Here is a 26212-nt window from a genome sequence, read left to right as displayed (position 1 = left end):
TTCCCCCCTCACTCTGTGTGTCTTTCACTAGCTATCCACCAATTCACTCTATGTATCTCTCACTATCTATACCCACTCACTCTGTGCTTTTCTCCTGTTCTATTTACCCCTCCCTCTGTGCGTCTCTACTTGCTATTTACTCCCTCACTCTGTGCATCTCTCACTATCTATCTCCCTTACTCTGCGCATCTCTCACTACCTATACCCCCTCAATTTGTGCATCTGCTTCGAGCCCCATTCACACAGTGCATCTCTCACAATCTATCCCGCCTCACACTGTGTATCTCGAAAATCAATTCCCCTTCACTGTGCATCTCCGATTTTCTATCCCCCCTCACTCTGTGCAACTCTCGTACCTATAGCCCCTCACTTTGTGCGTCTGTTTCTCGCTCCCCCCCCCCCATACACACACAGTGCATCTCTTACAATCTACCCCACCTCACGCTGTGTATCTCGAAAATATATGCCGCCTCTGCTATGCAGTACTTTCGATTGCTGTCAGGCGAGGTGATGGCTGTGTGGTATTACAATGGGACTGTTAGTTTCGAGACCCAGGGAATATTGGGAGGATCTCGGTTCCAATTTCAAAATAACAGATGATGAAGGGTGAATTCAATAAATAGGAAATTTGACTGAAGAGTCTAGTGATGGTGAATTGTTGGAAAAACCGTTAGGCTCACAAATGTCCTTTTGGGGAGGACAATGTTGGCTTTATGTGATTCCAGATCCACAGTAGTGTGATTGACTCTGAACTACACTCTGAAATGGTCAATAAATGCTGGCCAGGAATGCCTTAACGCATGACCTTACTCTTTAAAACGTCTTTGATGCAGCTGCAGGGGTGGATACGAACGTTTCCTATGACAATCTGATCAAAGTTTGCATGCATGCTTACATTACGATTGGTAGAACAGTGTGCACGGATATTACGAATGAGCAGCAGTGCCATTTCTTGTCTTCGTGCATGGCCGTCAAGGTATCGGAAAGATGCTTAAACTTACTTTAATTGTGAGGCAGCAGAATTCTGTAATGAACATTGCCTCTTAAATGCCCACCTGATGTTATAACTGGTAACAGAGGAAGAATGTTCGTATTATTGTACCTACCAGTTAAGGTGGCAAGTTTCCACAGTCTTGCTGATTCATTTGTCTGTCCAGTTGTTGTGTCTCTTTGGGCTCCATCTCAGCCTTTCTAATGTCATGTGTTCAGAGATGACTGATGTTGGTTTTATCCGAGGGTCAACATGGATCACGCAAGGAGAGAGGTTTTGCAGGAGAGTCCTTCATTATTATCTCAGTTCGTGCAGGCATTTCATGCTCAGTTCTGCACAGAGTTGTTTTAATCAATTTGTTATTGCTTTTCAAACAGATCCTACACAGGGACTGCAGCAGACCAGCACACACACGACACAGCTTCCTCCGCCCTCCAGTTGCTAAAGGAGCAGTAAATGCAACTTCATAACTAATTCTGTTATTGTCTCGATTAAACATTAATCAATTTCATTTCTGTGTTAGAATATCCACCTGATATTGCAATTCTGTCCCCCACCTGTCAAATCTATTAACAGGCAATGGATGGCACGTATGCATTCAATTCTGGAATCCAATAAGGTGAATTCTGATAGAGTTACAAAACTGACGATTAGCTGATGCTCTAGCCTTTGTTAAAAAAAAACAAAATCTGACCAATTATTACTTTGATAAGTCTTGAAAGGTTTCGGGCAGGATCGTATGAAACAGAAAGCGTGTAGATTTTAATATTGAGAAATTCGTCTGTCACGATGTTGCACATCAATTCAGTCAACGCTTTTATTCAAACGGGCAAAGGAAAGGGATTTAAATCGAATGCAAATTTCCAGAATTAAATTTAAAGTTTAGAAAAGGGGTTGCTGAGCATACGTTATTCTGGAAATGAAGATTAATGTGTCTGCCTGTCAATAGCAAGGGCACAGCTGCTTATTGCAAACAATGGAAAGAAAATAGTATTTCGTCTATTTTCAGTCCATGTGATACTTCTTCTGAAAGAGAGAACACACCTTCTACGTTTCTAAACCAATTCTGAAGAGGGATCACTGGACGCGATACATGAAGTCCGCGAGTCTGGCAGAATTTGTAGAGAGAATGTCATGAGAATTAATCAGTCATTTCTGTGTTTGCTTCACATTTCCAATACCCACAGTTCTTTTTTTCTACATTCATGAAATAATGACTGTCCGTTTGATAATCTTGTGTTTCAATATCCAATAATACAGACAGCTTCATAATTTAAGCTTTTAGTATATAAAAAAAATGATGGGTTCCTTTGAGCGTTGAATGCTGACTCATTGGAATAGAAAGGGCCCTTCACCTTTCAAACATGCCATCTGAATATCTGTGTCTCTAGTCTGTTGCATTGACCCTTGAATAATTCATTTACCCCGAAGAGGTAGAGAAGAAGTCAGCATTTCACAATTCTATAAATGGACAAGAGAAATGCATTTAACGATTTATCGCTGTCTTGTAGCGATCAAACATTTTAACATTTTGTATTGAAGATGTCTAGGACATTCAGGTCCTTGATAATCAAACATTGAATGAAGAGTGGACCATTCATCCCTTTTGGCACATTTGAGTATACAATTCGAAAATTGCTGCTTATCGCATGAATTTTCCCAAATTCCCTTCAAAGAACTGAGTTCATCTCATGAGCAAAAGGTTATAGATCTTCAAGGAAAGAAAAAATCAAAACGGCACACTTAATTGATTCCTTTCAACACAATATCTCCGTTGACATTTCTCCGGATGAGAAATTGTAATACAATCTCATTTTATTGCCAGTTTTGTTTTCTGCTTGTTGATGTGATGGATGCCACTCCTACCACACGTGAAAGTCAATGGACAGCAATGCAGTCCCGTGCAATCACATCGAACGTATTGAGTGCAACGGTGAGCCCAGTTGGCTGAAATGCTGGCTTGTAAAACAGAGAGCGGACAATAGTGTTGTATGAATTTCTGCATCAGATGAAGTTGCAGTGAATTCTTCTCCAATTCTTTCTCTCCTCTTGTTTGAGGAGGAGTGATTCTCGTTCAAAAAGGCCAAGTCGTCTGCCTGTATTGACAGAGCAGTCCTATGGTCTAGTAAAACGATGATTCCTTTACCAATCGACAGTCACCGCATTCAGCTTGGTCAAATGTGTCTCAGAGTTGTGGAGGTGAGCTCTTAAATCGACAGGACTTACATGGAATGTTCCCTCGCAGGTTTCATTCCAGCAGTCACACGCCAATAGATGTCAAAATGGAGCCAATTCATATTGATTTAACGCACCTCTATGCAGTTGTTTATTTCCTTTCATATTTTGCAAGAATGAAACACTTCATTATATCTATCAGTTTTCAGTGTGATTTAGATGATGAAAATAGAGGCACTTAAATCACATTTCTGATCCTATCAATGAACTTTCAATATAAGAAGTCACCCAAAGTTTACCACCGTCAACATAGTTTGAAGTTGTCCTGTCTCAGTTTCAGTTCCATGGATTATTTTGGAAAACTAAGGTCTTGTTGCTTTTACAGATGAGTTTACACAACTGTTTGGCTTTTATATGTATCAGAACGTTCCTAAATTTTATTTTCAGATCTACATCATCAGTTTAGCAATGTGATTGAGCTTGGTTACAAATGGCTGACTCTTCAAGTTATCATCAGGTGTCAACACCAAAAACTCTTTGTCAGCAACTTCACTTTCCAGTCTCCCCACAAACAAACTGAAGCCTCTTGTCAACTGACACTGGCTTGGCAAATGCCACAACTATATATGGTTACCTCCTAAACTGCACATTGATCTGAAGAATTCTGGTTCTATATACTTCTGGCGTGTGTCACAGATCTAGTCCTTTTTTCCCGAAAAGTTGTTACTTTTTTCAGGGTTATTATGTCCTTGTTTTTTTTTCAGAGGAGAAATAAAACGCTCTCAATTTGGGCTGGTCTGGTTTGGGACAGATTCAAGTGTATCGAATGGCCTTTTGGTTTATACATATACATATCAGACTTCAGGCTAAAGAGGCTATGTTTTAGAAGTGACCTGTATAAAGAAAGGGGAGTGGTAGGATCTGTAGCTGAGCTGAGCAGTTTAAGTTGGTCCAGAACTAGTTGGTAGTGCAACAGTGAGCTGCGTGGAAACTCTCTGTTCTGCCATTTTACCTACAACCTGTCAACATCTGATTCTTTTTTGTACTGTGCATTAAAGGAGATTTGAATTTTGGGAATTTTGTGTATATTCAGAACAGTATAATTAAGTTTGGTTTGGATTGGCAGAGTTCGGTACAGGTTGTTTATTCCATTCTTCGTGTTTCATTATGCAATTTTGTGAATACATTTTCGTGTGATTTAAACCTGGTAGTCAACATCACGAACTTAATCCGAGTAATTTTCACTGTACACTTACCAAAACAAATTGCAAATTTATGGTCTTGGCTACCTGTTAGGAATGTTTAGAACAGTCTGGTCTAATCCGTAAAAGATTGCGATGCTTTACTGGATTTGAAACAACGAGCAGTAGGTACTATTGTCTTTATTTTAGTTGTTGGTTTGATTGGGTAGACAAAGTTTGGCTAAGTAATAGCTCTTTCAGTCGCCAACGTATTTCTGGAAGTGAATGCAGTGACTTTGCCAGTTTTGCAAAAAGTGAATAAGACAAAGTTGCAAGAATTAGCAGAGGGGCTGAAATTGGAACTGCTTGATTATTACAGCAGTAGCTAAGCATTTAAACCTGCTGGAGAAGCCATCAGAATCTAGAGAGGTAGGAAGAGTTCAATTGCAAATGAAACAGCTTGAGTTAGAGGCGATAGATAAGGAAAGGAGAGCAGAAATGGAGCAGTTACGATTAAAAGCAGATGTGAGGGATAAAGAGAGAGAGGCAGAACAGAGAGAAAAAGAGAGAGCAGCAAAATAAATGAAAAAAGAGAGCAGCATAGAGTCATAGAGTCAAAGAGGTGTACAGCATGAAAACAGACACTTCGGTCCAACTTGTCCATGCCGACCAGTTATCCCAACCAAATCTAGTCTCACTTGACAGCACCCGGCTCATATCCATCCAAACGCTTGCTATTCATACACCCATCCAAATCCCTCTTAATGTTGTAATTGATCCAGCCTCCACTACTTCCTGTGGCAGCTCATTCAATACCCGTACCAACCTCTATGCGAAAAGAATTGCCCCTGAGGTCTCCATTATAGCTTGCCCCTCTCACCCTAAATGTATGCCTATTAGTCCTGGACACGCTGGTCCCAGGGAAAATACTTTGCCTATTTACTCTATCCATGCCCCTCATAATTTTGTAAACATCTATAAGGTCACCCCTCTGCAGCTGACGCTCTAGGGAAAACAGCCACAGCCTGTCAGCTTCTCCGTATAACTCAAAATCCTCCAACCCTGGCGACATTCTTGTAAATCTTTCCTGAACCCTTTCAAGTTTCACAGCATTTTTCCGATAGGAAGGAGACCAGAATTGCTCGCAATATTCCAACAGTGGCCTAACCAATGTCCTGCACAGCCGAAACATGACCTCCCAACTCCTGTACTCAATACACTAACAAACAAAAAAAAAGCATACCGAACGCTTTCTTCGCTGTCATATTCAAGGAGCTATGAACCTGCACTCCAAGGTCTCTTTGTTCAGCAAAACTCCCTGGGGCCTTACCATAACATGTATAAGTCCTGCTAAGATTTGCTTTCCCAAAATGCAGCACCTCGCATTTATCTGAATAAAATACGATCTGCCACTTCTCAGCCCATTGGCCCATCTGGTCAAGATCGTGTTACAATGTGATGTAAACCTCTTCGCTGTCTAATTTTGGTGTCATCTGCAAATTTACTAACTGTACCTCTTATGCTCGCATCCAAATCATTTATGTAAATGACAAAAAGTAGAGGAACCAGCTCCAATCCAATGTGGCACTCCACTGGTCACAGGCCTCCAGTCTGAAAACCAACACTCCACAACTACCCTCTGTCTTCTACCTTTGAGCCAGTTCTGTAACCTAATGGTTCGTTCTCGCTGTATTCCATGAGATCGCAGCTTGCTGACCAGTCTCCCATGGGGAACCTTGTTGAACGTCTTACTTAAGCCCAAATCGATCACATCTTTACATGAGAACGCAAAAGGTCTTTTTACAGACAATCAACTACAGTAGCTTACTCAGAGACAGCTGGATTAGAAAACACCTTTGCATGCTGATAGAAGTAAACCATAACTGCCTGACTTAAGATCTGAGATCCGTTACAAATAGATTGACTTTGCTTAAGATTTTCAGATAATCATAAGCATTATAGAGATCCCACAAACTTCCAATGCACAGACAGCCTTAGATATGACAGAAAGTCCCAACAATGCTTAGAGCAAGAATGGAATTACAGGCGGAGAATTCAGCAATATTTGAATGTAGTTAAGTAGAGCATGCATTGTAAAGTCTCTCGGATAAGCATAGGGATATGCTGTGAGATCGTGAAAATACCTGAAGTTGTCCACATGGCTGCGCGTCATTGACCTTGCACTCACATGATTAACTTGATTGGATGTGAATAAAATCATTTGATAATGAAATTGGTTTGCAATTGTCGAAGCCAGCTGAAAACTAATGCTATAAACTTATATGAATCCATTATTCAAGGAAGAGGCTTTTGGACACACTGCGCTTTATTTCCATTGGCGCAACATCTAAAAAAAAACTCTATGCAGGAAGTTGTCACCTAAATTATTAATTTAGCCATTCTGCACTGACAAACTTCTATTTGTATGTCTGACGTAGCTGTAGGTGTAGATAAGCATCTGGAGAACACCATCTGTGCAAGTATGTATGTTCACATTATGATTGACAGTTTAGCGAACACAGATGGTACCAATAGTGTTGGAACACTGAAATTACTAATATTAGTGTAGTGTCCTCGAGACACCATAAAGATACTGCAAATTACTCCAAGCCTGAGGCACCACACGGTTATCGCATTGGTATGTTAAATGCTCTTATGATTTTATCAATGGTGATACAGAGCAAGTTAGTGTCACCATTGTTATAATGCCGCCTCTTTAACAAGTTTAGCTTGTTTTTTTTTCAAGAGGCGTCCTAAATGCAGAGAGCAGATATGTTTGTATATGGCTACTTTCACGATGGCAAAGGAGTGGGAAGCCTTCCCAGTTAAGGTTTATTTTTCCTAATTCAGTTTGATTGGAGGCAGTCAGAATCTGCTGGTAGCAGAGAAGAGGCTACTTGTGAAAAACAAAGGTTCCGTGTTTCAATAAATATTTCTTGCCTGACATTTCTCTCTGAACACTCTCCTGCCTGTAAGAACCTGGGTGTGGATTTACCTTTAACCAAGTGGTATTTTTATGAAATTGTTGCAGGAAATAGAGCAGCTCTTTTCTCAAGTTGTGTTTTCAAATAGTTACTTTATTCTAAATTCTTTCTTTTTTGTTTGTGTTTCAGCGATACAGTGTAAGTAAATTATGTTTTGTTTAAAGCCAAGTGATTTGACTAGCTGCATTACAGTAGTCCGATCCATTTTACATATGCCTTTAAACGGACAAACGTTAGGTTCTGAGCTACATTACTAACACGTTTTGAGGGAGTCTGGCCTGTCCCAGAACACGGTACCTTTCCATTAAAGGGCAAGATGTCATTGCCTTATCAAACCATTCTGCTGCTCCCTCACTGGAGAGATTTGACTGGCGGTGGTGAAGGTCACCATGCCTCACCAGGATAAGGAGAGTCTTTCATGGCAAACTCAGCTGGTGCAGTAATAACCAACACTGTTAGCATCACTCTGCATTTTAAACCGGTCAGCTAGCCAATTTGTGATAACCAGAACACACCCACTGTTTAATTTTTCGCTGTAGATATCAAATGTTACAGAGAAAAAGAGCCTGGATAATAGTTGTTGATCTTATCAAACTAACATGATATTTGCAAATTTCAGGTTTTTCAACTGAAGGAGGCTTAGGCCCAACTCCAATTTAAGTGATGGAGACGAGGCAGCTCGGGGGTAATTGAAAAAAACAGGTAGCTGAATTGGTAGAACACCTGGAGTGGAGTAGTCTGTCCTTTTGTTATTGAGGGGTGCATGATTAAACAAAATTATCACCAGAACTACTTTGCAGTATATTTGGGCAGATTCACATGTGATTGTAAGGAGAATTACACACGTAGGCAGAAAATCTGGACATAAGCAAAATGGCAGCTGAACATATGAGAGGGCAGTGATTAAAATCAGATGTGTTCAAGGGGAAGGAAAATAGGGAGGCAGATGTCACAGCAAACTGTATGCTGGGGATGATTTAAGATATAAGATTATCGTCTGATCCAAAAGAGAGGGGAATTGGGCTCGGGTCAGGATTATCTTCAGAATGTTTTTTCCAAGAGGAGCTATCACTGACTCTGCAGAATTCGGCTTGCAGGTAGGACCTGCAGTCAGTTTTGCATTTTAATTACAACGAAACATAACTCTTCAATATTAATGGTATTTCTTTATTGCAATGTCGAATGTCAGGTAAATCCAATAACTTGTTTCAATGTTTATTTTGTTAAATAATGTCAGTTTTTATTGAATTTGATTGACCCCCCGGTGGTTCGAAACGTGTATAAATACAAATTCTTATCCATTGCAGAGTTCAGAGCCGATGAGAATCTTTCATTTCCGACAGAAGTCATCCAATTTCGCAGAAAATGGGAAAAGCAATCATTCTGCTGGTGAAAGAGATTTGCTACCCGATCCTCATAGCTGTTGTGCTTCCTGGTGAGTCATTGCATCTTCTGTCCATGTTAACTCATGTTCAAATCTCATTGTGAATTAATAATGCGGTTCCCTGATGTGAGCATCCCATTATGGATACTTAGGAAAATTATCTCCTGTACTTTGGTGGCTCCAGTATTTTGATAATTGCACTGAATGCATTTAACAGTTTCCAGAAACTATCACAAAATCAGTATCAGCTATGCACTAGAATGCAATTTTCTTAATTTTGCTCATTGAAGTGGACGTCGATGCCCATGCCCGCATGTTAGTAAATGTCACTGGTTTCTTTTTACAAGGTGGTGAAGAGCTGCCTTCTTGATCCACTGTAGATAGACCTGCACCGCTGTTCGGGAGGGCGTTCTGATGTTTGACGAGCAAGAGTGGAGAAATGGCAATCTCATTCAAATTCCGTATCGTGAAGGCTCAAAGGGGATTTTGCAGGGGTGGAATTCCAACCTATGTACATCCCTTGTCTTTCTAGATGGAAGTCGTCATGTGGAGCTTTCAATCGCACTCCAGGGTTGTGTCTTGAGAAAGGCTTTGGTGGTTCAGGGGCCGAGTTAATCGTTGTATTATTCTTAACATCAGACTGTCTCCTGTATCCACAATATTTATATGATGAATTCACTTCAGTTTCTGGCCAATTGCAACCCAGTGACGGTGAAACCTTTCAATATCAAGGGATGATAGTTAAATTGTCTCTTGTTGGATGTGGTCATTACCTGTCGCTTGTGTGGTGCATATGTCACTTGCGATTTTACAGTGTATTCTGAAACTTTCTGAAAACAAATCTTCCCTTTTACAGCAAACTTGATAACTATTGTGATTGTCGCCAGAGGAACCTGTGGCCTTTCCAAATGTATTTCCGTTTATATGGTGGCCATGGCAACAACGGACCTACTGGTCATTATTAACAACATAATCGTGTTCTATATCTGATCTTATCACGTTCCACATTAATTTCTGTCACACACTGTTCCTGTCAATATGTCTGTTTGGTGTGTGGTCTCCTTCACGTTTGACCGGTTTGTTGTGATCTGTTGCCAGAATTTTAAAACAAACTACTGTGCTCAAAAGACTGCAATCACGGTTAAAGCAGCGCTAACCATCTTAAACTCGTCATAGGGAATACCAATTTTGTTTGCATACGATCCTGAGCGAATAATTAACCAAGTGCCGCGGGACTGCTGGTCAAGTGCAGCATTTGTTTTCTTCATCATCAGGTATTGTGTTTTTCTAGTTTTACAGGGCCTGTGTAATTTGGCTTCCCTTTTCTCTGATTGTCTTGTCTGATTCTCTAACCATTCGACGTACACAATTTGCTGCACAACAGAACCTGCAGTGGGCTCCGCCAACACAGGATTGAGAATCAAGGAGATTCAGAGGTAGAGACGAGAAGGAAATCCAACATCTTATTATTCTCCATATCTTTCAGTTTTAAATTGCTTTGGTTGACACATTCCGTGAACTTAGGAGTTACTAGGTTGACCGAAACTAATTATTACCGTGGTGACAGGACAAGTCCTGCATTGATCGCCTCTGAAATTTAACGTTTCCTGGTATTTTTAAGTTGCTTTAAAATCCATGTATTTATGCAGTGACTCAGAAAAAAATCAGAAAAGAAAGAAAAACATGTTAAAATATCCATGGAGATGATTTCAAAGTTTAGTTGGAATAAAGGATAACAACGAATCAAGTCTTGCAGAGGATGTCATTGAATAAAGTTTCAACTCTTGGCCATTTTCCGTTGTAGGATATCCTTTCTGGGAAAGGGTGTATTTTCGACAAAGATTTCTTCGACCTTTTAAAGCATGCTCTATATTGACATGATTTCCTTTGCTTCCTTGGCATTGCTGAGTGAATAAAACATGTTCCTCCAAGTGCACCTCATTTGAATATCAGTGATGAGAAAGGGTGCAGTTGCTTTGAGCTGATCTATCGACAAGGGAAGCGACCACTGCAGATAGTGAAACTCACTAAGTTCATTTCCAATCAGTAGTAAAGTCCATCTGGAAAAGTTTAAATGTCGTGTGCCTGCAGATCTTGGTCATTCCGTTGGAAGCATGATAGGAATATCACAGTTGCTGAAGTCACTGTTTAGTCCCTCGTTTAGATACAGTACACGGATCCTGTAATCCACCTTTTCGTTTTTGAATGGAGGAAGCAGCGTTTCCTTGGCCATCTCTGTGTCGCTTCACTCATTAGAGCTACAATTTTAGTTTTATATTGATTGGAACGTCACTGTCAACAAAGAGATACACCCCGCTGTTAATTTGCATTTGTGATAGGAGTGTCTTCATTTTCTTTGAAATGTATTTCTCATTCAAAGCTAAAACAAACAGTGCAATAGTTTAGCAACATGATTTTAATTTGTAATGAGCAGTTTTGGCAATGTGATTTTAAACGTAAATAAACAGCGTTGGTGGAGTGAGTATATATACGTGCAAAGACTTGGCATACTAAGTATATATATATGTAAAGATTTGGCATTGTGACTTTATATACCAATGAAAAGTTTTGGCGGTATGATTATATATAAATTAACAGACGTGATTGATTCAAGACTGGTAAACAATCACTCAGTGAATGAGTGAGAAAAGATTGCTTGATTTAAAAATAAAAAAAGCACAACATTTATTTTTGATTCAACGAGAGATTACATCGTCAAGTATTAATTTGGGCCTGTCTACATTGATCTCTGAAATTGTCAGAGTAAATGTTTGCTGACACTCACTTGTGGAGGGAAACTGAGTGAAAGCACCATGTAGTGTACAGCTTTGGAGTTAATTCAGCTCTTCCTGACTTTCTCACCTTCCTGCAGCAAAACAATAAGTGCCATTCTAACCCTACATTCCTGTAGCACTGGAAATTTGTTTTTTCATGCTTTATTTTTAGAAATCCATAGAAAGTAGAATTTGCAGGCTCGGCTACCATACGTTGACCATCCCTATTTATCCATTGGGCAGTTAAGTATGAATCAATACTGATGTTGGTTGGAGTAACAAATAAGTCAAAATAGGTAAGTACAGCAGTCTTCTTCCCGCAAGGGCATTAAATGCACTTCTGAACTGAAAGATGTGTTGCTAGAAAAGCTCAGCAGGTCAGGCAGCATCCAAGGAGCAAGAGAATCGACGTTGAAGAAGGGCTTATGCTCGAAACGTCGATCCTCCTGCTCCTTGGATGCTGCCTGATCTGCTGATTTTTTCCAACAACACATTTTTCAGCTCTGATCTCCAGCATCTGCAGTCTTCACTTTCTCCCATTAGATGCACTTCTCCAACCATAGACTAATGGTCATCATTAGACTCTTAATCTCTGATTAATGGACATCACACACTGCCAGGGTGCGATTAAATATCATGAACTGGGTCTCTGGATTAATAGCCATTGGGAATACTATGAGGCCATCATCGTCCCGATTTCATTTTGAGATTATGCATCACCTGAGTTTGGGTTAAACGCTTGCCAGCATGTTTCAAGTCGTCAGGTGGCATGAATAAATCTTCTCCTCAAGATTTGAAATAATGTGTGCCACAAATCTCGTAGTGAGAAGAAGCCAAACACAGTAAACTTTGATATTTCTACAGCAACAGTTCTTGAAATACTATTTCATTTCTAAATGACACTTGCATGTGATGATGGCACATTAAGTAAAATTGAAAATCTTGATAATAGAGACGTTCAATCTTTGTATTTCCTTTACAAGATGAAATGTTCCTATTGTCGAGAATGGTTCATTTATAATTATCTGTCTGTGTATAGGCACCACATGCTATTCCTCTTCATGATTTATTTTTTATGTTAACGGTCCTCGGCCTTGGAAAGACACAGCCACAACTTGGTACGTTCGTCTCCTCTGTTCTAAAATCAGTAATGTGATCAGAAACTCCCATAGGTTATTGCAGTTTCTGTAATAATTCCTCATCGCATTCACAGATTCTCATCCACTTCTAATTATCTGCTAAGTGAATGCCTTTAACTGATGAGTAATCTGATCGATTTGGATTCCTAATTTCATTATGAGTACATGAACCGTCTCTCTGTACAAAGAAATGTTTCCCCATTTCAGTCCTAAATGGTTTTCTTTACATTCTTAAAATGTGACTTCTGGCTCTGAATTCCTTGATATCGAACAAGTCTTCCAAGATTTACCCTACGTGGACCATTGGACGTGTTACAGTTTTCTCAGAGATCCATTTCTTTTCTTCTGAACTCCACTGAGATAATTCCAACTAATTGAACCTCTCCTCATATGCCAGTTCTGCCATTTCATATGTTAGTCCAGTTAGCCTTCGGTGTACTCTCTCCAGGGACAGAGCAATCTTTACTAGGGAAAGATATTAAAATTCCGTACCATATTCCAGGTGTGGTCTTGCAATGACTTTGTTTCATTGCAGCAAACATATCTGCTCCTTTCAGTTTCGAGCATCAGATATTAGAAATCTATTTGAGCGCTTCTGACTAGTACTGACTCAAATCAACTGCGAATATGTTCTATCCTAGAAAGAAGAAATCAGTCAGAGCAGGAAGTGAATATGTTACCTTCAGAAAAGAGTATGGTTTGTAAACTGTATCAAACAGGAATGTTAGGTTAGAAATCTGCAGGTTATTTGAAGAATTAAGAAGTCTACATAAGCCCTGTGGATGGATAAGGAACAGGCTTTACAGGCTAAGAACATAAGAAGGAGTTCCACCAAACGTACTGTTTGGATAGGGAGGCGTTATTTTCTTTCTCTCTTCTTATTAAGTAACTCTAATTGCAGTGTGCTGAGGAATAGGCGAACCTTAATTTTGTGGAATATTTCAAGGTATTCACATCGGCAGAATAAAATAAGTATGAGTGGAAATTGTTGTCTGAAAGGAACAAACGATAAATTGCAAAATGCTGCGGATCCTCGAAATGCGAAACAAAGAGATAGGATACCAGAGAAATACAGCACGATTCTGAAGAAGACTTACACTGGACTTAGAGCATGAACTATGTTTGACTCTTTCTTCAAAGATGCAGAAATCAGCTTTTTCTCTAATTGTTTCTGATTTCAGAGTCCGTTAGTTACATCTGAAATTAAAACGTTAACATTTGTATCACAGAGGACACTGTTAATAAGTAATCCGTGGTTGATACATGAACAAACAAAGACACTTGAGGGCGCAGACAGGAGACTATTTTAGACAAACAAACGCAGAAGATACTGGCGAAACTCAGCAAGTTTGGCGGCGTCTGTTGACCTTTGAGTTCAGTGTCCATTCGTTGAGACAATGACAGCTCTCATATGAATGAAGGACTTCCCACTAATTCTGGTCTGTCGTCTCTCGGCATTGATTGTCATGTTAATGTTTTATATAAAGGCCAGATTCACCTGAAGTTGTTAGAACTTAAATTATACAAATCGTGAATATCCACTGACCTATTACTGAGGCAAGCAAACGGCCAAAAATTGCTTGCAAGGATGTTACGCCTTCGACTTCAGTCTGCCCTTCCTCATAATGTAATAATACACCAGTGAATAATGCATCTAACTGTTTGTAGAGTCTTATATTTCAACAATAATTGATTTGTACGTTAAGCAATAAGGTCATACTCAGGAAAATACTGTGATTATTTTCACGGTGATGTCTTTGAAGGACATTGGAAGTTTTAGGGGATATTGTGGAAATATTGTCGTCTCTGGGTCGCTGACGACTCGTCAAACAAGTAAGTTAGATGTGGCAAACCTGACACGATGACTTATGCTCATGAGCCTCTGTTGAGCCCTCTCCCTGACCACTAACCACGACAAAGGCTTAACTATCAGCTTACATGTGTACCAACTCACCAGATACAATATCCTGTTTTCGTTTATGCAGACATTTCAAACCAATCCTCTGCAATCTGCACTGTGTTTTAGCCAGAGACATGGCAAATTTCTGGTTAGTTTCCGAGCTATAGCTGGAAACTGTTCACAAAATAAAACTTCGAACATGTCTTGGGGAACTAAGCTCCTTGTACCATCATTTGACCCACCTACCGTCCTATTCATTCAACCATGTGACTGCTATCCAAACTCAAACGTTATCGATGGAACATCCAGTGGATTTTTCAGACAGCTTTCCTACAGACCGTCGGCCAACTATCATTTGGAACCTCCTGAATAACCCCACAAGTTGAAACTGCAAAACTCATCAATCACATGCACCACTTAATTACCACCCCACCACACACATCTGACTTATCCATCACCTTGACAAATAGAACAAACCCGATCTCAGAAGTAACCAGAAGACTACCAAGTCTCCATAATCTAATTAGACTCAATAACTGGACTCTGGATACAACATCAACTGTACACCTATGGCCCCCAAATTGATTCAGTTACCCCTGTTCGCACACATTGACTCAATCGAGTAAAGGTCGAATATACTGCCCGTTTTTCCGACTGTTTGGATACACCCAAGGCAGAATGGCAAGCACATGCTTGTACCAGAGTGTCAACAGTTATTACCAATCGTAATGTATTTAATTAATTCTAAGTCAACCTCTAAAATGTGAAGGAACAATGTAAGTCACAAAATGTTTGAATTTGAGAAAGACATCAGTGACGATTGTATCTTTGTAATGATTGGGCTACAATATTCCATGAGTACGCCTGATGAATCTACCCCATCATGTTCTCACTAGAATTTCAGAAATAAATATTCCGGGTCGAGGACAACATTGTCAAATGTTATGTTCTGTGCCAGACCACTCAAAACTTTCTTAATTAGGCAAACCCAGACCGTAACATTGCAATTTGTTTCTGTAAATATACAGTGAAAATTACACAGAGTAAGTTAGCTAGATTGACTACAAGGTCTAAAACAGAAAAAATATTTATCCACAAAATTACATAATGAAACACGAAGAGCAGAATATAGAGCCTCTAACGAACTTAGTCTATCCAAACTCGACTTAAGTATGCTGTTCCGTGAATTCGCAGCAGTCCCAATTTACACCCCCTTTAAAACACAGAATAAAAAAAAAATCAGATCCTTATAAGTTGAAGGTCGAAGGGCAGAAGAGAGAATTCCCTTACTGCTCTCTTTTGAACTCTGAACCAGCTCTGGACTGAATAAATCTGTTCAGCTGAACGAGAGAACTGATCTCTCCCGTTTCTTTATACAGGTCACTTCTAAAACGTGACAATTTTAGCCTGAAGTCTCATCTGTTTACATCTAACCAAAAAAGCCAACTCAATGCCCTTTAATGGGAAGGATTTTCCTGGGAAGAAACCACGGGATCAGTTAAAGTGTGTTTGCTTTAACGCAAGGAGTATGAGGAATAAAAGTGATGAACTCAGAGCATGGATCAGTATCTGGTGCTATGATGTTGTGGCCATAACAAAGACATGGGTTTCTGAAGGGCAGGAATGGTTGCTGGATGTTCCAGAGTTTAGAGCATTTAAAAAGAATAGGGAGGAGGGAAAAAGAGGAGGGGGTGTAGAACTACTAATCACAAAGCTAATTATAGCTACAAAAGCTAATTATAATTATACTAATTATCGCTGCAGAAGCCTCCATTGTCGTGGAAGATCGACCTTCCGGGTCAGTATGGGTGGAAATTAGGAACAGCAAGGGACCAGGCACCTCGTTAGGTGTTTAATATGCCCCCCCCCCCCCCCCCAATGGCAGCAGGGAGATGAAAGAAAGCATAGGTCGGCAGATTTGGAAAAGTGTGGACGTAGTAGGGTTGTTGTAATGGGTGACTTTAACTTTCCCAATATTGATTGGAACCTCCTTCAAGCAGAAGATTTGAATGGAGCTGTTTTTGTAAGGTGTGTGCAGGAGGATTTCCTAATTCAGTACATTGACATGCCAATGATGCGAGAGGCCATACTCGACTTGGTGCTCGGAAACGAGCCGGGACAGGTATCAGATCTTGTGGTTTTAGAGCATTGTGGTGATAGTGACCACAACTGCCTCACATTCTACATAGCTATGGAGAAGGAGAGGATTAGGCAAAATGGGAGGATATTTAATTGGGGAAGTGGAAACTGTTGTGATTAGACCTGCGCTAGGAAGCATGGATTGGGAGAAATTGTTTCATGGTAAAGGAACTATACACATGCAGAGACTGTTTAAGCAACAGTTGTTGCAAGTGATGAATAAATATGTCCCCCTGATACAGGAAAGAAGTGGTAAGGTAAAGGAACCTTGGAAGACGAGAGCGATGGAGCTTCTCGTCAAAAGGAAGAAGGTAGCTTCCCTAATGTGGAGGAAGCTAGCGTCAAACTCAGCTCCAGAAGATTACAGGCACGCGAGGAAGGAGCTCCAAAATGGTCTGAGGAGAGCCAAGAGGGGGCAGGAGAAAGGCTTAGCAGAACGGATTAGGGAGAACACAAAGGCATTTTACACTTACGTGAGGAATAAGAGAATGGACAAAGAAAGAGCAGGACCGATCAGGGATAGCATAGGGAATTTGTGTGTGGAGTCTGAGGAGGTAGGGGAGGCCCTAAATGAGGTTTTTGCTTCTGTCTTTACGAAAGAAACGAACTTTGTAGTGAATGAAACCTTTGTAGAGCAGGTGTGCATGCTGGAATGTATAGAGATAGAGGAAGCTGATGTGCTGAAAAGTTTGTCAAACATTAAGATTGACAAGTCACCAGGCAAGGACACGAGAGAGGCAAGTGTAATTCCTCTCTTCAAGAAAGGAAACAGTGAAATCCCCGACAATTACAGACTAGAAAGTCTCACGTCTGTCGTCTGCAAGGTGTTAGAAAAGATTCTGAGAGATAGGATTTATGACCATCTGGAAGAGCATGGTTTAATTAAATGAAGTCAACATGGCTTTGTGAGGGGCAGGTCATGCCTCACAAACCTGATCGAGTTCTTTGAGTTTGTGACTAGAAACGTTGATGAGGGTCGAGGTGTGGATGTGGCGTATATGGAATTCAGTAAGGCATTTGAAAAGGTTCCCCATGGCAGGCTCATTCAGAAGGTGAGGATGAATGGGATACAGGGGAACTTAGCTATCTGGATGTCTGTGGGAGTGGTGTTCCACAGGGATCTGTCGTTGTGTCTCTACGGTTTGTAATTTTTATTAATGACTTGGATAAGGGGATTGAAGGATGGGTCAGCAAGTTTGCAGAAGACATAAGTGTTGGAGGTGTAGTTGACAGTATAGAGGGCTGTTGTAGGCTGCAGCGGGACATTGACAGGATGCAGAGATGGGCTGAGAGGTGGCAGATGGAGTTCACCCTGGAGAAATGCGAGGTGATGCATTTTGGAAGTTCGAATTTGAAAGCTGAGTACAGGATTAAGGGTAGGATTCTTGGCAGGGTGGAGGAACAGAGGGATGTTGGTGTGCAGGTACATAGATCCCTTAAAATGGCCACCCAAGTGTTAAGAAAGCATATGGTGTTTTGGCTTTCATTAACAGGGGGATTGAGTTTAAGAGTTGTGAGATCTTGTTGCAGCGCTATAAAACTTTGGTGAGACCGCACTTGGAATACTGTGTCCAGTTCTGGTCGCCCTACGAGAGTAAAGATATGGATGCTTTGGAGAGGGTTCAGAGGAAGTTTACCAGGATGCTGCCTGGACTGGAGGGCTTATTTTATGAAGAGAGGTTGACTGAGCTCGGACTTTTTTCATTGTAGAAAAGGAGTAGGATAAGGGACCTAATTGAGGTATACAAGTTAATGAGAGTCATTGATAGAATCGATAGCCCGAGACGATTTCCCAGGGCAGAAATGACTAACACGAGGTGCCATAGTTTTTAGCTTGTTGGAGGAAAGTATAGAGGAGATGTCAGAGGCGGGTTCTTTAAACAGAGAGTTGTGATAACATGGAATGCGTTGCCAGCAGCAGTTGTGGAAGCAAGGTCATTGGGGACATTTAAGAGACTACTGGACATGCATATGGTCACAGAAATTTGACGTTGCGTACATGAGGATCAACATCGTGTGCTGAAGGGCCTGTTCTGTGCTGTACTGTTCTATGTTCGATGTTCTAATGCCCTTTAATCTCTGAACCAGAGCAGACTAATCGGAACTGAGAGTGCTTTATTACCCCTCTGGAAAAAAAAATTATGTATATTATATCCTTGAGAAAAGAGACAGCTTTTAGAAATAAAAAGACTAGGTTTGTGAAACTTCTACAGTTAAAAAACTGAACCATCACTAACAAAACAAGACTTCATTTTTAACCCGTCAAAAACTCGTTTAGGAATCCAAACTCACAAACACACTGTACTCACTATAAATATGCAAACATGCACAACCACATGCAAATTCAGGCAGCGGTGCACCCTCTACTGAACACCTCTGTATCTCACTTGAGTCTTGACAACACATCGGCAACCACATTTTTGCGCCTGCCACTTGCACAGTTGTCCAGTTGAATGACTGCAACAACAAGCTCCATTTAAACAGTCTGACATTTTTGTACTGAATTTTTTCCACAAATTTGAATGAGTTATATTTTGTGTAACCGATTGTCTCAGATGCATTGCTGGTAATATAAACACTGAAATGTTTTAATGCCAACACCAAGCTGAAAGTCTCTTTCTCCACCGTTGAATATTTTGGTGATGAACATTCACCTTCCTGGAAAAATACCCAAAGCGTCTTTATATCACTTCATCATCCTCGTGCCAGAACACCGGCATGGACACCAAAATCACTGGCATCGATAGCCACCTTGAACAACTCTCTGTAATCTGGTGTGGCTAAAACAGGGGCAGTGGTTAACACAGGTTTTAGGCTTTCAAAAGACTTTTGATAGCCCACTGTCCAGTGAAAATTCTTGTCCATTTTTTAACAGTTCAGTGAGTGTAGCAGCCATACTGTTAAAGTTTGCACAAACTTTCGATAAAATCCATTCAATCCCAGGACCGATAGTGCAGCTTTTTTTCATCGACGGTTGGAAGTTCCCCAATTACTTCATTTTTTTGTATCTCGTGGGGCCATTTGTCCAGGTCCAATAACATGACCACTGAAGATAACTTGGGATTTGGCAAATTCACTTTTACCTAGGCTTACCACCAAGCCTGCCTTCCGACGTCGATCGTAAAAGTCCGATAAATGCTGTAAATGTTCCGTCCATGAGTGACTAAAAATCGCCATGTCATCAATATGCACCACACAGTTGGGTAAGCCGAAAATGACCTTAATCGTCAGTCTCTGAAATGTGGCTGGAGCATCTGTCATTCAAAATGGCATGGTTTTGAACTGATATCGTCCATTTGCCGCAGTGAAAGCCGAAATTGCCGTTGTTCTCTCTGACAGAGGCAATTCCCAATGGCCTCTGATCAAGCCCAAATTAGAAATGAAAGTTGAATCTCCCACTTTTTCAACACAGTCCTCCAAACGCGGAATTGGATATACATCAGTCTTTGTAACGTCATTGACTTTTCAATAGTCCACACGTAGCCCTTGGGCATAATCTGGCTTTGGAACCACGACTTTCGGTGATCGCCAGTCATTGTAAATGACTTTGATTCTGCCACCTTGGAACATGTGCTCTATCTCCTTCTGAACCTGTGCTAACTTTGGAGGGATATGCCTGTAATGATGTTGCTTAATCGGAACCAGCATCTCCTGTCTCTATATCATGCACAATTATAAGTGGTTCCAAGTTTATTTCTGCATATCTCCTCATTTGATAGTAGTAATTCGTTCAGGTCATTTCTTGTGGAAAGTAATACAATAGTCACTCCCAATTCTTGAAAACGTCGTCATTGTCCAATTTGATTTGATGAATGTCCACTTCAGAATCCTGTGAGCTTGGTTCTTCCTTCTGTCCAGCAATCATTAAGACCTTTCCCTCTTGCTTTCCTTCTCTACCAATTGCTTTCTGAACATATTCACATGACATACTCTGTGAGATTTCTTCCTGTCTGCAAAGTTATCCAAGTAGTTCACCTCACTCAATTTACTCTCGCTTTGATAAGATTAGATTAGATTAGATTACTTACAGTGTGTAAACAGGCCCTTCGGCCCAACAAGTCCACACCGCCCCGCCGAAGCGCAACCCAGCCATACCCCTACATCTACCCCTTACCTACACTACGGGCAATTTAGGATAGCCAATTCACCTGACCTGCACATCTTTGGACTGTGGGAGGAAACCGGAGCACCCGGAGTAAACCCACGCAGACACGGGGAGAATGTGCAAACTCCACACAGTCAGTCGCCTGAGGCGGGAATTGAACCCGGGTCTCTGGCGCAGTGAAGCAGCAGTGCTAACCACTGTGCCACCGTGCCACCCACAAAGGTTGTCTAAACATAGCTTTTAAAGGTTCACTTGTAACTAGAAGTAACACCTTATCGCCAATATCTTATCGCCAATTGCAAAACTGCTAATTTGTAATTTCATAGCCGCTTCTTGTTTTTTTTTGTATGCTGTGATACTTTTAAATGCTGTCTAGCCAACTGTCCAGCTCTATGTAATCATTCTCTAAAGTTTAGCACGTAATCCAAAAGGTGGTCTCTGAATTCTGACTTATTACTTTCTCCTTAATCAATTTTAACAGTCTTCTTACTTCATGTCCAAAACTTAATTCACTTGGACTGAATTTGGTCGATTCATTCGGTGCATCTCTGATCGCAAAAATTACAAATGGAACTTCTTCGTCCCAACCATCTGGATAATACTGACCATAAGCCCTAAACATGATCTTTAATGTTTGATGCCATCTCTCTGGCCATGTTGTTCGATGTTCGAGGTACTGAGAGAGAGCTGTGCTATATTCGGGTCATTCTCAGTTTCTGTTTCACTGACTGGGTAGGGGTGCAGAGCTGAGGGAACACTACGTTGAATAACATTCATTGACAATCGAAGAATACGTTTTGGATTCTCCGTTCTGAGATAGTGTGGAAAGTTGAATTTTAGTTAATGAGGAAATGTTGCATTATTGGTGTGCTATTACAGAGGAGCTGTTGCATTGTCTCAACAATTTAAATCCATGTTCTCTCACAGTAACCTGTCTACTTTCATTTTTGAAAGTAAGGCACCAAAAATATCTCTGGTATCTTGTGGAAAATAATTCTTCGTCGCAATCGAGCATTCAAAGAAAAAAAAATGATCTGGTTGGAATGATATTACTATTTGTGGAAGCTCTGAGTGTATAATATAGCTGCCATTTCCCTACATTATAATTGGGACCACATTTTACCAGCTTAATGAACGTGATCTGAAAAATGCTTCGACATATATTAAGCAGAGAAAAGCGTGGTTCTGCCAGTCTGTAAGAGTTTAGATTAATGGTTAGATGTAAAGCCCAGAATAACAAAGAAAATATTTCCAGAAATTTGCAACTTTGAAGTTAATGCAATATAACTCCAATTCAGGTTCGCAAATTGTTGTCATTTGATGTGTTTCTACCCGTATCTGGAAGTTGTGCTTTGAACAGAAAGTGGTCTTTTTATACTTTCAAGTTTACATCTATGGTGATGTATTTTAGAGGCTGAAGCAGCAGGAATCCCACAACCAAGCTAAGGCTGAAACTGAAAATTCATATCGAGTTCATACCCTAAACACTGTGGAAGCAGATTCTGGAGAAATGCAGCAGGAGAAGCAGAAATAAAGACAGACAGACACAGAGAGCGCGAATTTAGCCTGTTACCCAAAACACCATATATGTATATATGGATTTCTGTTAGGCTCTAGGATTGAGATAGAGGGAGAAATCACAATGCGGCAATTGATCGTAGATTGAATAGGAGCTGAAGTCTGTGTCTGAGGTAATGAAGATAATGAAAACAAGAAGTAAGAAATAGAAACTATAGCAATTTGTGCCGTCATATTCTAGGTTCAGAGTGTCAGAGCTAAATCAATAGAACTTTACAGCATGGCAACAAACCCTTCGGACCAACTGGCCCATGCCAACCAAATATCCGAAATGAATCGTGTTCCACTTGCCAGAATTTGGCCCATAATCGTTTAAACACGTGCTATTCATGTGCTCATACAGATGGCTTTTAAATGTTGCAATAGTACCAGCCTCCATCACCTCCTCCGGCAGCTTGTTCGTCACACAGTTCACACTCTGCATGTAAGAACTGCCCCTTTCGTCTGTTTCAAATGCTTCCCATCTTCCCTTAAACCAATACCCTCTAATTTTGAACACCTCTACATAGGTAAAAAGATCTTGGCTATTCACCTTATCCATGTCCTTCATGATTATATATACCTCTAGAGGTTATCGTCAGCCTCCGACATTCCAGGGAAAGGAGCCCCTATCCAGCCTGTCCCGAGAGCACAAACCCTCCAACTCTGGCATCATCGTTGTACATCTTTTATCAAGTTTCACGACATTTATCCTACAGCAGGGAGGCCACAATTAAACGCAGTATTCGAAAAGTGGCCTAGCTGATGTCCTGAAACAGCAGCAACATGACTGTAAACCCCTATACCCAATGCACTGACCCATGAGGACCAGCGTACCAAACACCTACTTTACATCCCTGTCAATGTGTAACTCCACCTTCAAGAAACTGTGGACTTGCAACCCAAGATCTCTTGGTTCAGCAGCAATGGCCAGCAACCTCCCGTTAAGTGAATAAGTCCTGTCCTGATTTGCTTTTCCAAAATTCATCACCTCACATTGATTTAAATTAAACTCCATCTGCCACACCTTGCAACATCGGCACATCTGATTGCAGCTCCGTTGTAATCTGAGGTCACCTTCGTCGCTGTCCAATGCGCACTAATTTTGGTGTCATCTGCAAATGATTCGCCTCAGCAGATAAATAAATTAATGCCAGCTTTCAGAATAGTGAATGAGAACGCGAAAAGATTGAAAATAGCCTTGTGTTCGGGACAGAAAAGAAGATGCAGGCGCACTTCAAGAATTCATATTTAACAGACAGAAGTAGAAAGTATTCCATGTTGTGTAAGAGTCTTGGATTTGGCTGAAAGACAAGCAGAGGAGGAAACATTGAAAACACGGTGTAATCATATGACTGACTAAAATGCACGAAGTTGATAGCGGGTAAGAGCAGATGCGAACCTTTACATTCACCATGGAAATTTCAGGTCGTCACAAACACAAAGTCCAATGGCAGTGGGGTGGGTGTTGATTCCAAGACAGAGTGAACATCATGAAACAAAAAAAAAAACACAGTATCGGATACAATTCCACAAAAACAATTCCCTTTCATCGTGGACAGTACCATTTTCACACTTTCCCAGGAAATAGACCCTCCCTTAACGACGGAGTGAAGTTTTCCTGGAGCTGTAAAGACAAGATTCGTTCCTTAAGTATTCGTGTAATCTTCTCTGTCGTGACTGTGACCTGAATCTGCACAATAAGTTGCAGATGACGATGTAGATTTTCAACTCCATAGTCAATTTCAAGAAGGTGATTAATAAATCTGGACATTGGGATGACGGTGCTGGCTCGATGAACACAATGGCTCACTCCTGCACCTATTGTGTATTGTGTATTGTCTGTAGTCTGTCTTTCTTTCAGATTTCCAGAATCTGCAGTATTTAGCTTTTTATCAAGGGTGCAGGTTACATTAATACTGAGCAGGTTAGCAACTGTTGGAAATTCACCATAAGTGAATGGCCAAAACAGAAACTTCTATTGATCTTCTAAATTCAGTTGTGTGAGTAAATTGTGGGAGATTTCACTTCTTTCACCACCCCGGGATTAATCACAAGAATTTTCCTTTAGAAGTCCAGATGAATGTAGAGCTGTAGCCAGCTTGTTAGGTCTGCAAGGAAAAATCAGGCATAAGGTCATGGATAGAGAACTCATTAAGCAATGGTTTTTGTTTCAATGTAGAAGTAGTTCAATCGGAAATCAAGTAAGTGCTGCTCACTCACTATATGCAGGGACTACGAAGACATGAAATCTGACAAAACATATTATTGTTTCAACTTTTGCTATCTCGTGCTATGTATTTGACAGCAGACAGGAGCACCATGATCCAAAATATATCTCTCCCTGAATTATTTTCCCCATTTATAAGAATTGATTGAAGAATTTAGACGGTTATGTGATCTTTCCTTACCTGAATTAGCGACAGCACGTTTCCAACCCATTAGTTTAAAGGTGCTTATAATGTGAGATGGCAAGACAGACCGTGCATTAAATCAGAACTGACTGTAATTCATTAAATTGAATGACACAACTGAAAAGTTAAAGAGTGAATGTTTTCCTTATTTTACTATATCTGCGACAGTGAAGGGAAATGTTAACTGATAATTAAATGGCATTTCTTCCTCATTTTGCCTTCCTTTGTTTCGCCGATGCAGTAATGAAATAGGAGACTCAGAACTGAAACTGAAATGAATACTAGATCATGTGATCCTGTTTGGAATAATCTGTCGTCCGCCACTGAGTGCATAGTTAAAAATTAGAATTAGCATAATTAAGTACTGCATATTAAAATATTAGCATTTTTCTAATAGATACTGCATTCTTATCACCATCAATGTTTGCATATTAATTGTTCTGTTTCCTCACAGTTCGCTTATTTTTTCAATGCGCTGATCACCAGGTTGCAATCTGTTGCTCTCATTGAATCTATTGTCGCGGATTTCGCCTCTGCTGTGTATACAAACCGATCATTAACTGATCTGAACCTGAGAATTTATAACCTGCGAGATGTCTGAATCAAGCGTCGGTCTGTTGCTCTAAGGCACTCAGAATATAAAATGTAAGAACTGCAGTAAGTAACAATCTTGGAAGATTGTATTGCAACTCTACTAATCATATTTATGTCACTGCTCATTATTGACAGTATTATCAAGATAAGAAAATACTGCCATTTCACTGATTCCTGTGCTGTCTCCCTCTCTCTCCTTTCCTTTTCCATACCTCTCTTTCTGCTCTCCAGGTTGACTGTGGTTGATCGCACAGATTTTTGTGCCTTGGATCCCTGTCCTGCCCTCAGCATAAACACATCCATGAAAATTCTGAACTTGAGTTACAAAAAAATGCAGGATTCAGGAGTAAGAATATTTTCAGCATTTCTGAGGAACCCAGAATATAAATTACAGGATATACGGTAACTACTAGATGATAGTACTTTTGTGTTTCATAACTGGATATGACAGGATGCATAGTTCTTAGGATCAATAATGTTAATAGTAAATATTATACATGATCGTTTTAGTCAGCTAATAGCTCCAGAGTGATTCATCAGACTGAGGTCGGTTCAACAATAACAGAGATGTGAATGTTATTTCGGACAGTCATTCTTCTGTCCTCTGGCTGAAAGACCTATACTCACACTACACGGCTGTTGGGTCACTTTAGCTTTCATGGCTGGGCAGCTGGTATCCAATACAGAGTGTTGCCATCAACGTGGGTTTAATTCCGCACCAGCTTATGTTATCATTAAAGGAACACTCGTCTTGAACTCTTTCCCTGCCTGAGGGTGGTGATTCTCAGATTAAACTACCACAGGACGTCTCTTCGTGATGATTGTCGTGGCTGTACTTTAAATGAATTTCCTTAGCTGTCAATGCCTGAGACAAG

General features: G+C 40.5%; 1 pseudogene; it reads left to right on the top strand.

Annotated features, from left to right (window-relative positions):
* Positions 1 to 26212, top strand: part of LOC140468664 (NACHT, LRR and PYD domains-containing protein 3-like) — a 540472-nt pseudogene that overhangs the window by 494558 nt on the left and 19702 nt on the right.

The sequence above is a fragment of the Chiloscyllium punctatum genome, chromosome 47 (assembly GCF_047496795.1).
Source record: "Chiloscyllium punctatum isolate Juve2018m chromosome 47, sChiPun1.3, whole genome shotgun sequence".
In the NCBI taxonomy this organism is placed as follows: domain Eukaryota; kingdom Metazoa; phylum Chordata; class Chondrichthyes; order Orectolobiformes; family Hemiscylliidae; genus Chiloscyllium; species Chiloscyllium punctatum.
The sequence above is the reverse complement of the archived record's forward strand: the minus strand, read 5'-3'. Positions and strand labels throughout refer to the sequence as shown.